The sequence below is a fragment of the Schistocerca cancellata genome, chromosome 9 (genome assembly GCF_023864275.1).
Source record: "Schistocerca cancellata isolate TAMUIC-IGC-003103 chromosome 9, iqSchCanc2.1, whole genome shotgun sequence".
Lineage (NCBI taxonomy): Eukaryota > Metazoa > Arthropoda > Insecta > Orthoptera > Acrididae > Schistocerca > Schistocerca cancellata.
In genome coordinates this window covers 521,031,130-521,043,225 of record NC_064634.1, presented here as the reverse complement: position 1 = coordinate 521,043,225, position 12,096 = coordinate 521,031,130, and the positions used below count along the sequence as shown (strand labels likewise).

The following is a 12,096-nucleotide window of genomic DNA, read 5'->3' as shown; positions in this document are numbered from 1 at the left end:
CAGGCGATCAATATTTCAGACTACAGCACAATATAGAGATATCGTCGCTCTGTCGTCTGCCAGCACCATTAATTGCGGCCTCCTTTTTCTCGATTTTTATAAAGCATTTGATAGTGTCAGCCATAAATACCTCTTCGAAACGATGCGGAGGATGGGCTTCGGGCATGACTCCATCGCTGTCGTGCGCAATATGATCACTGGTCTGGCCGCCACGACCTCCGTCAACTGCCAGCTCACAAGACCAATTACCATCGCAAGGGGTGTCCCCCAAGGAAGCCCCCTTTCCATGTTGCTCTTTGTCATCTCCCTAGAACCATTGCTGCGGCTAGTACATGAGCACATGACGGGCATAACGATCGCCGGGAAGAAAACTGCAGTTGGGGCATATGCTGATGATGTCGGCATCGTCGTGAGGAACAGGGATGATGTGATTGCACTGCAGGCAGACCTCAGGCGCTATTGTTCCGCTTCTGGCGCAAAAATGAACGAAACTAAAAGCAAATTTCTACGTATAAGGGGACTTGACGATGTCGGCCTAGAATGGGCTACCCATGTTACGGAACACAAATCTCTTGGGACGATACTGACGGTCCCTCCACAAAGGATGATAACGGCAAATTGGCGGGATGTCTTGTTCAAAGTCAAGGGTGCTTTAATAGATAACGTTTATCGCAGTATGGACCAAATTCAGAGGATTAAATTTATAAATACATGTATCCTGTCGCGAGCATATTATGTGGCACAGGTCTTTCCAATCCCCACTGTCATAGCCAAACAGATAATGAGCCAGTTGACCAATTTTCTGTGGCGGGGGGAAATATTTCGAGTTGACGTGAAGACTGTGACCCTCGACCCTCTGCATGGCGGTCTGGGTCTGACCGATCTGAACGCCAAAGCAATGGCTTTGTACATTAAACGGATGACATCCTTAATCCAAAACTACTCTGACACCCTTACGGCAAAGTTGTTTGAGGCAGTCGCGCCGAAAAGCGTAGAACCGCCCATCAATGTGCAGACGATCGACTACCAGCTCTCCCACAACCGCATATATTATCTGGAAAAGAGCTACTTGAGCGAGGTCCTTCTCCAACATAGACCTTTAACTGCCAAGGACATTCTGGAGCACAGGAAACAATATGAGGGCAAGAACAAAATCGAACAAAAGCACACTGGAGTCAATTGGGAAGTCCTGTGGGCGAACATCAGCAGCAGTGTACTTCCGTCCTTGGTCAGGTCGACATGGTACAAAACGGTTAACAACATTATCAGCACAAATGAGCGCCTGCATGCGATTGGGCTAAGCGACACAGCCCATTGTTCAGATTGTCACCAAGTGGATACTGTTCCCTACAGATATACTTGCAGTCACCGCATGCGCAATTGGCAATGGGTTCGTCAAAAAGTCGCCCTTATAACTCGGACTTCTGAAAATAACATCGACACGAACTTACTGCACAGACCAGACGTCAAATATTTTCCGCCAACTAAAAATAATGCTGTCATGTGGCTGTTGGGCCAATATACAAGTCATGTCTTCAATCGGCTGACGGGCGAAGATTACAGCGAGTTTCAGTTACACATGGAAACGGAATATACTAAAATTAGAAACTACGCGGATCACCGTCGCAAGTACGGTAATATGCATCATATTGCATTCAATAGAACAGGTATTGGATAGCTGTTCGAGCTCTGAAACCTTCACCCGTTTATGTATCAACCGAATGATCTGGCTCCAGTCCCATATTGATGCTTTCCCAATATATATATATATATATATATATATATATATATATATATATATATATATATATATATATAATAAAAAAGAAAAAAAAAGAAAAAAAAGTGGCTAGGATACCTGGCTTTCACCCTGGAGGCCAGGGTTCGATTCCCGGTACCGGAAGAGCAGTTTCTGCGCACACGTCCCTCCATGTTTTGGCCTTCCAACCTTCGTTTGTCGCCCTCCTTCCGGAGCTTCAACCGAACGTAATCGGGGAAAACAGGCACAAGATGCAATTACTGTCAGCACCGGGATAAAGGCAGAAGAGGCACTGGTCCGCTGTTGGGCTGCTACCAGCGTCAGTGGGAAGTCTGTGAAGTCGCCAGAAGCCAGCAATTACCGTAGTACGCCTACACACGCGTTCCAATTATCCACATTGCTAGCTGCCGCTCCACCCACAACGGGCGTGAGCCCGGATAGCTCAGTCGGTAGAGCATCAGGCTTTTAACCTAAGTGTCAAGGGTTCGAGTCCCTGTCAGGGCGAAGATTTTTAACGCTTCCGTAATGGCTCGTCTCGTAGCGCTGGTAGCCCTGCCGTAATCAGTGCACAGAGTTCGTTTCCTGTCAACATTCTGCGCAGACCGGTTGGATTTTTCACGATTCGAGGGAAGCTTCAGATACGAGCAGTCGTGGCCGAGTGGTTACAGACCCAGTTTCTTGTTATAACTGAGTGGTTGAGATGGATGATAACATTTTTGAGGAAGCACTATTCGATATGTCCGTCACTAAAGAATTCGTAAGACGCTGTGGGCAGAATGTGGGTTTAATGCAAAGGATGTTGCAAAGCGTGGTGATGAGGTTAAGAAAGAAATTGTGGAGATGATCCAGAATATTATTTCTAGAGAGCAACAGAAGAAACATTAGATGCACGAAAGGCTGAATTCTTTATTGCATGAAGCTGACAAACTAAGTAAGGAACTTGAATTTCATTTTTATCCTGCATTATATGATAGGCTGCCTTTATGTGAGGCTCTTACTAAGCTAGAGTGTGAAACAAGAAAACTTCAAGAGAAGAAGTGTGCGCTCATGAAAGAAATATTGGAGATTTCAATGCAGGAGGCAGAACTGTGTTCAAGTCTTGGAGAAGCTACAGAGATTAAGGTAGAGGATGCTCTACCAACAAGTGATGAGATAGCCATTTTCAATCAAAGACTTTGAGTTCTGCAGTCACGAAAGAGTGCTGCTCAACAAGAAAGTGGACTCCCTTCAAGTATAATTAACAAAGGGGAAGCATTCAGAGACATTAACAACACAAAACAACATATTACTCTAAAGACTTCAAAAATGCCAATGAAACCCCCTCGCAGAAACATTGGTATGGCAGTTCGTCTCAGGCGTAACTCATCTGAATTTACTGAATGCCAAGCAAATAAAAAACTTAGGCGTTCTTCTCTTCCTGATATGGACATACTATAAATGAAAACAAAAATGAACCTTATTTGGTGCTCAGTGAATCTTAAGTTAGTGGAGTTGTATCATTGTCATTTTGTATTGTTTTTAACTGAAAAATCACTTTGGGATGTGGAACAGTCATAAATAAATATCTTATTTTCTATAACTACCTTTAGACTTTGCAAATATTGGTCAGAATATGTTAAATACCACAAAATTCACATGTTGGGTCTTCAAAGAAAGGGGGTCATCTTATATTCTGAGTTGTCTTATAGTGAGGTAAATACAGACACTTTTTATTATTATATTGATCTGTCTGAAGAAGTTAAGTACCATGCACGAGCTCATACTTGCTTTGAATTCTGCACCTCATGCAGTTGAAAAATTCCTCCTCATTTCCAGCACCTTCACTTGATTAGTTTCTCAAGTAATGGGGCAGCCTGTATTCCACTTTTCTCGCATGTACTAAACAATCTGCTGCTTCAGTCCATGAAATCTTCCCTGTGTTCCCCTGAAAGTTTAGCATGTAGAACTTAAAGCATTTAATTTATTCTTCAACCGACATCAGCTACGAAAATTAACTTGTGTGTTATTAGATTTTCTGTTTGTTGCACAGACTTTTGTGGTCTCTGCTTCAGGAAGAACCATTAACTTACAATTATATGTGCGAACCAATTGTTAACTGCAGATTCATAGAGTCATGTTTCTCAACCTTCACAGATATGATTTTGTATCCATTATTAATCGCTACAATTTACTGTTCTCTCAGAATTAAGCAAACTTAATGACAGTAATAATTTATCCTCTTAACTCCCTACAGTGGATCAACAGGAATTGGACATCCAGTTTAAATGTGATGTATGTTCCTAAAAAACAAGGGACACAGCGCATATTCCCATAGCTGGCAGCATGAAGAAAATTGCTGCCTGCTCACCACTAACCTTCCCACATTTGGCCAAGTTGATGCTGCTGCATCCTATCCCACCCTTTTGAAAACTAAGCAAAATTCACACCTAACTTCTCTGCATACTTCCAAAAAGGTTACCACAAGTCCACCGTACAGCCTACAGCTAATACTAAGTATCAGAGATACTTCGTTGCACCTGTAAGACTTAGGTTAGTTCACTAAATTCTCTCTAAAGGTGGACAAAATAATTTTTCAATCCATATTGTAGGTATGTAACACTATGCATTTAAGGGTTAAAATTGTATTCTATTGTGTATTCTCTCCAGCAGTGTTTTACGTAAATGTATAGTATTTGTGCTGTAGAGTGGTGTTTACAAACCCTACTTGATAACAGTGAATGTGCAATCAAGAAAATGTAACAAAAAATTAATATTTAATAAAGTTTAATAAGATAAAGTGGTTAAGGCGTCTGACTAGAAATCAGATTCCCTCTGGAAGCGTAGGTTCGAGTCCTACCGACTGCGTCCGTTTTTTTCCTTTAGGAAGGAGGAGCAGAAAATTTCGCGGTTTGCCTGTCGTTTTGGTACCTCGCCACACCTCTCCTCTCACAGCCGTTTATAGCGCCTGTCCTTTTGATAAGGGCGAATTCCAAGCGTCAGCTTTCGCGTCAGCCGAGCAAAGTCGGGACATACTACAGGATGGCCTGCTTGGAGAAACGACGGAAAGAAAACGTTAATTTAACAGCACGTGTCTCACATACTCATACGCGAAAATTTGCGCCCGTTGCGGTGGCCGGGAATCGAACCCGGATCAACTGCTTGGAAGGTAACTATGCTCACCATTACACCACCACCGCACAGTCGCTGCTCGCAACGTCGCGCTGTGTCGGCTTCGCGCCCGCCGGCAGCGGCCCACGGTGATAGTAGCTGTAGGCGCTTTACGAGGTAGGAGGGTGCATCCACACGCATTCGGGTAGCGCCTCCACGCACGCTGCGTCTTTGGGCAAGACTCGTCGCCGCGGCCGCAACGTTACTCACACGATAGTGATGAGCGGTCGCTATAAGGCAGTGTAGTGGGGGACTCGGCGTGTGTAGCACTTTTTTCGGTCGTATCCGACGTCGCTGGGTGGCAATCCCACTTTCCCTGCAGACAGCTGCTCGGGAATGTGCTCGGCAAGCACGGACGTCATCGGACGTCCGCCCGCAACAAATGCAACTAACAAAATGAGAACAGCAACTAAAAAAGTGGTAGGTTGTTCGCCTACCACGCGGGCGGCCCGGGTTCGATTCCCGGCCGATGCATCGTTTTGCTGTTCTCGCTATAATGCCGCCGCGCCGATTGTTCGCTTGAGCTGCGTCAGCCTCAGGAATGTGTAGCAGGATTCGCTGTGAGAAGAACCAAACACGCAGCACGCAAGAGGCCGTACTTGGACGGTCGCGTGCTATTTCTGAACTCTAGCGTCGGCCTGGCCCTGCAGGCCGCTGTGTCCAGGTGCCGCAAGGGCGATGTACTGTAACCTCAGGCAGTGCTGCTTTCCGTTGAAAAAGCTGCGGCAGCAGTTTAATCTAGCCAGTCGGGAAAGCACGTGTAGCAACATAGCAGATTCTTGAGAAAGCGCCAACTGTCTATCTCTAATATGTGGGACTTACCAAGTTTCCTGGGACGTTTGTTGCAACGTGCCTCGGTAGCGCAGTAGGTAGCGCGTAAGTCTCCTAGTCTTAAGGTCGTGAGTTCGATCCTCACCCGGGGCATTTAATTTGCTGTACATAATGGCTGAATTAACGGCGTTGCTGTTGCTAGGGAACGAACTTAATTGTCGTTTGTTATCCGCAAGGAGTCCACGCCTCAGCGTCAAAATGTTTACTTCCAATTATGGCAAGGTACAACTTTGATCTTTCTCCTCCCCTGTTATGAGTAAAATATGATGCAAATAGCAATGAATAGTCAGTTTCGAGCTGTGCGCCATGCCAGTCTGCACGCACAAATACGCTCGCAAACAGAGAACACCACTGAGTCCGGATTCAGCACGAAATGCGGGAGGAGAGGGAGTAAGTCTCACGTTTATTGAGCAAATCCTGTGTGGTCTAGTGGCCACATTCCGGCTTTCGCTGTCGCCGCGGTCGGACGTGCCAGCTGGTTGCTCCGCGTCGTCGGTGTCGTTGCCAGTGTTTACTGTTTGCCGTTGTGTGTTTCTGTGTTCCGAGTGATTCACGTGCATTGTACTTTTTTTTTGTGGTCGTCCTTTTCGTCAGCAACTTGCCGATCTTGTACGGGATTCGGACTTGACCGGATTCCATACAGCTGCAGCGCCATGTCTACCACCATCCGGAAAAACACCCTGGTTTTCGGCTTTTACAAGGATACCCGCCGAGTGCAACCGACCGCCCTCGAGATTCATGACTGGCTAACCGAGGTAATAGGCATCACTTCTGATTCTGTGCACACCACCCAGCTAGATTCTGATCGTTATTGTGTGTTTGTCAAGTTTCTCAGTCCAGTAGCAGTTGATCGACTTATTGAAAAAATTGGCAAACAAGTCCCTTTTGTTCATCGCGACGGCACCACTAGTATGGTTACTGTAACACGTGCCGATACCTCGATTCAGACGGTTCGAGTACTTAACTTGCCCATAGAGATTGACAATGCTAAAATTAAAGATGCACTTTCTAAGTTTGGTGAGGTTAAAGAAATTGTCAACGAAAAGTGGTCGTCTCGCTACAAATTACAATGTTTCAATGGGATTAGATCTGTGGACATGGAAGTAAAAATGAACATTCCTTCTCACATTACGGTTGATGGTTATAAGGCTCACATTATATATTCTGGTCAAGCCCCCACATGCCATATCTGCAATGAACTAGGCCATCTTCGCCAGGACTGCCCCCGCCGAGTTTTTGTCTTAAAAAATAATCTCCAGCCGCGGCGTAGATTAACACTTAACGAGGTCATGGCAGTAGATACTTCTGGTTCTTCTGCAGACCCTGATGTTGATGCTCCCCAGGCAACTACCTCCGAGACCCCGCCCATAACCGCTGATGCGTTTCCACCACTCGTCGGACGGCAAACTGCTGCGCCAGTTTGTCTTGAAAGTGAATCTCAGCAAAAGAAAAGGCCGCTGGAACGTAGTGATGAGCATTCGGATGAGGAAGTATCTCCCGCGACTCCTGCAGCCCGGAAACCAAAACCATCAACCGCGGAGGATTTAGTACCAGATGATGTTATGCGGGTCGATTTTGAAGCCAGTGCGGATGGACTTGAGGGGATGCCGAATTCTGAGACGCCGGGTCATGAACAGGAACCTCCAATTTTGAGTGCCGCGCCCGAAGGACAACAGCCGCTACAACGCGCACACAGTGAGGACGTGTTGTGTCAACAACGCGCTACAGCTGACGCCCGACAACAAGTTTCGGGCGGAAGTAAACAAGTGCAAGTGTTTACCAACCTGCCAGCTGCCGGCAGCAGTGCTGCGACAACGGCACGACCACGTCTCAAAGAATCCACAAAAACTTCGGGACCTCAAAACGCCCCACGACGAAGGCTCAATCCACAGCCAAATCTCTCCGCTTCTCGCAACAAGGGAAATTCCACTTCCTCGCAAGCGGATATAGTACCCCGAAATATTAGTTATGAAATTGTGAGGGAACGATCCGGTGATGACAACAGCAAAGAACTCGGCGAAGCCCATCCTCCACAGTAGTAATTCCGTTGGTACGAGGCTTGTTCCATGCTGTCGCCTACGGTTGCAAAGCTTCTTTGTGTTTTTTTTTCTGTCCTTTTCTCCGGTTATGGTTCACAGCATTCACTGTGTCGTTTTTGCTACAACCGGCTTATGATTCGTAGTGTATCACTTGTTATCGTTTTTATTTTGCTTTTTGATCCAATAATCCTCTCATGGCTGCTCACATTATACCCTTTTTAATTCTGCAGCCGGCACTCTTGAGCTCGATCGTTTTGTTATACTTTTACATCTCATTACCTATATGCTACAGGCCTACACTATCACCTCCCTTAATATCAATAGGATTACGTCAGAGTTAAAACTTGCTTTATTAAAACAATTTTTGTTTGACTCTGGTACAGATATTGCCCTTTTACAGGAGGTTGCAACATGGCAACTTAACATTCCCGGCTATGTTGCAATAATCAGTTTCGCTCCTGAATTCAGTGCTGGCACAGCGATTTTAGTTAGGGAAGGAATACCTATAACCGATGTCGAAAAGTTAGACTCTGGACGGGGCATAGGCGTGAATATCATGGGCGTCAGTGTAATCAATCTGTATGCACCATCTGGAAGTACACGGCACGCTGACAGATCGAAGTTTTTTAAGGAGGATATCATTTACTTACTGCGGAGAGACTCGCCAAACTTGATCATTGCCGGCGATTTTAATTGTGTATTGCACCATAAAGATCAATCCCCCAATTTTAATTATTCCCCTGAATTAAACTTTCTTGTTTCCCAAATGAAACTGAGGGACGCGTGGGAAGTTAAGTATCCCACGCTTGTGAAATACACGCACATTTCCCATAATTCCAGTAGCAGGATTGATAGAATCTATATGTCAAGTCACATAGTGAGGAATTTGCTTCAAGTGGAAATCACTCCAGTCAGCTTCTCTGATCACTGTAGTGTGAGTGCCTGCATAAACTTAGACCGGCAACCAACTCACTGGTTTAGGAATCAGTGGAGCATGAATGTCGGCCTTTTAACAGACGACGAGCTCGAGGTCGAATTAAAGACAGCTTGGGAATTTTGCTTGCGCTCTGTACACAACTTTCCGAGTGTTTTAGAGTGGTGGACCCGCAAGGCGAAGCCCAAATTACGGAAAGTAATTATATCTTATAGTATAGAGAGATCTCGGGCAGTTCACCGTACAATGGAATTTTACTACATGGTCTTAAGGGATTTGTATGATCAGGCAGATGGCTCAGACAGGCGCCTGTCCGACATCAAGAAAATTAGAGCGACATTATTAAGCTTAAAGAGAAAACAACTGGAGGGTCTTAAACTTAAGTCAAAAGCCAGATCCGTTAGCGAGGACGAAACGGCTGCGTTATATCATTTGATTAAACATCGCAAGCACCGACGACGGATATTCATGGACGAACTTAAATTAGAAAACGGTACTGTCCTCACTGTGCAAAACGAGATAATCAGAGAAATCCACAGGTATTACAGTGCCCTGTATGAGGCAGAAGCAACGCAAGAGGACGATTTGGATGAGTTATTTGCGTTTACAACCTCCACAATTACTGCCGACGACAACACCAGCTTATTTTCAGCTGTTAGTCCAGATGAAGTCCTTGAAATAATTCGCGGCTCCCCTAAAAGTAAATCGCCGGGCCCTGATGGCCTTCCGGTCGAATTCTATCAACGATATTGGAGTATCATAGGTGATAAGTTGACACAAGCCGTTAACGACGTACTGCGGGGAAAGTTTGTACCATCAGAACTTAAAGAATGTAAAATCGTGTTGATTCCTAAAAATAATCTTAATTCAGATTATAAGATTATTGCGAGAGCTTTAAACAATCGAATGATGCCGTTGACCGCAAACATAATTGGGCAACAGCAAACTTGTGCTTACAGGCGATCAATATTTCAGACTACAGCACAATATAGAGATATCGTCGCTCTGTCGTCTGCCAGCACCATTAATTGCGGCCTCCTTTTTCTCGATTTTTATAAAGCATTTGATAGTGTCAGCCATAAATACCTCTTCGAAACGATGCGGAGGATGGGCTTCGGGCATGACTCCATCGCTGTCGTGCGCAATATGATCACTGGTCTGGCCGCCACGACCTCCGTCAACTGCCAGCTCACAAGACCAATTACCATCGCAAGGGGTGTCCCCCAAGGAAGCCCCCTTTCCATGTTGCTCTTTGTCATCTCCCTAGAACCATTGCTGCGGCTAGTACATGAGCACATGACGGGCATAACGATCGCCGGGAAGAAAACTGCAGTTGGGGCATATGCTGATGATGTCGGCATCGTCGTGAGGAACAGGGATGATGTGATTGCACTGCAGGCAGACCTCAGGCGCTATTGTTCCGCTTCTGGCGCAAAAATGAACGAAACTAAAAGCAAATTTCTACGTATAAGGGGACTTGACGATGTCGGCCTAGAATGGGCTACCCATGTTACGGAACACAAATCTCTTGGGACGATACTGACGGTCCCTCCACAAAGGATGATAACGGCAAATTGGCGGGATGTCTTGTTCAAAGTCAAGGGTGCTTTAATAGATAACGTTTATCGCAGTATGGACCAAATTCAGAGGATTAAATTTATAAATACATGTATCCTGTCGCGAGCATATTATGTGGCACAGGTCTTTCCAATCCCCACTGTCATAGCCAAACAGATAATGAGCCAGTTGACCAATTTTCTGTGGCGGGGGGAAATATTTCGAGTTGACGTGAAGACTGTGACCCTCGACCCTCTGCATGGCGGTCTGGGTCTGACCGATCTGAACGCCAAAGCAATGGCTTTGTACATTAAACGGATGACATCCTTAATCCAAAACTACTCTGACACCCTTACGGCAAAGTTGTTTGAGGCAGTCGCGCCGAAAAGCGTAGAACCGCCCATCAATGTGCAGACGATCGACTACCAGCTCTCCCACAACCGCATATATTATCTGGAAAAGAGCTACTTGAGCGAGGTCCTTCTCCAACATAGACCTTTAACTGCCAAGGACATTCTGGAGCACAGGAAACAATATGAGGGCAAGAACAAAATCGAACAAAAGCACACTGGAGTCAATTGGGAAGTCCTGTGGGCGAACATCAGCAGCAGTGTACTTCCGTCCTTGGTCAGGTCGACATGGTACAAAACGGTTAACAACATTATCAGCACAAATGAGCGCCTGCATGCGATTGGGCTAAGCGACACAGCCCATTGTTCAGATTGTCACCAAGTGGATACTGTTCCCTACAGATATACTTGCAGTCACCGCATGCGCAATTGGCAATGGGTTCGTCAAAAAGTCGCCCTTATAACTCGGACTTCTGTAAATAACATCGACACGAACTTACTGCACAGACCAGACGTCAAATATTTTCCGCCAACTAAAAATAATGCTGTCATGTGGCTGTTGGGCCAATATACAAGTCATGTCTTCAATCGGCTGACGGGCGAAGATTACAGCGAGTTTCAGTTACACATGGAAACGGAATATACTAAAATTAGAAACTACGCGGATCACCGTCGCAAGTACGGTAATATGCATCATATTGCATTCAATAGAACAGGTATTGGATAGCTGTTCGAGCTCTGAAACCTTCACCCGTTTATGTATCAACCGAATGATCTGGCTCCAGTCCCATATTGATGCTTTCCCAATATATATATATATATATATATATATAAATAAAAAAGAAAAAAAAAGAAAAAAAAGTGGCTAGGATACCTGGCTTTCACCCTGGAGGCCAGGGTTCGATTCCCGGTACCGGAAGAGCAGTTTCTGCGCACACGTCCCTCCATGTTTTGGCCTTCCAACCTTCGTTTGTCGCCCTCCTTCCGGAGCTTCAACCGAACGTAATCGGGGAAAACAGGCACAAGATGCAATTACTGTCAGCACCGGGATAAAGGCAGAAGAGGCACTGGTCCGCTGTTGGGCTGCTACCAGCGTCAGTGGGAAGTCTGTGAAGTCGCCAGAAGCCAGCAATTACCGTAGTACGCCTACACACGCGTTCCAATTATCCACATTGCTAGCTGCCGCTCCACCCACAACGGGCGTGAGCCCGGATAGCTCAGTCGGTAGAGCATCAGGCTTTTAACCTAAGTGTCAAGGGTTCGAGTCCCTGTCAGGGCGAAGATTTTTAACGCTTCCGTAATGGCTCGTCTCGTAGCGCTGGTAGCCCTGCCGTAATCAGTGCACAGAGTTCGTTTCCTGTCAACATTCTGCGCAGACCGGTTGGATTTTTCACGATTCGAGGGAAGCTTCAGATACGAGCAGTCGTGGCCGAGTGGTTACAGACCCAGTTTCTTGTTATAACTGAGTGGTTGAGATGG

General features: G+C 45.8%; 4 non-coding genes across 4 annotated transcripts; 3 read left to right on the top strand and 1 right to left on the bottom strand.

The window, feature by feature from the left end:
- The first annotated feature begins 2,190 nt into the window (after window positions 1-2,190).
- Window positions 2,191-2,263, top strand: Trnak-uuu (transfer RNA lysine (anticodon UUU)). The gene has a single exon. It is a non-coding gene; the product is annotated as a tRNA-Lys (tRNA).
- Window positions 2,264-4,863: 2,600 nt separating this feature from the next.
- Trnag-ucc (transfer RNA glycine (anticodon UCC)) lies at window positions 4,864-4,935 on the bottom strand. The gene has a single exon. It is a non-coding gene; the product is annotated as a tRNA-Gly (tRNA).
- Window positions 4,936-5,757: 822 nt separating this feature from the next.
- On the top strand, window positions 5,758-5,830 carry Trnar-ccu (transfer RNA arginine (anticodon CCU)). The gene has a single exon. It is a non-coding gene; the product is annotated as a tRNA-Arg (tRNA).
- Window positions 5,831-11,823: 5,993 nt separating this feature from the next.
- On the top strand, window positions 11,824-11,896 carry Trnak-uuu (transfer RNA lysine (anticodon UUU)). Its single transcript has one exon. It is a non-coding gene; the product is annotated as a tRNA-Lys (tRNA).
- Window positions 11,897-12,096: the final 200 nt, after the last annotated feature.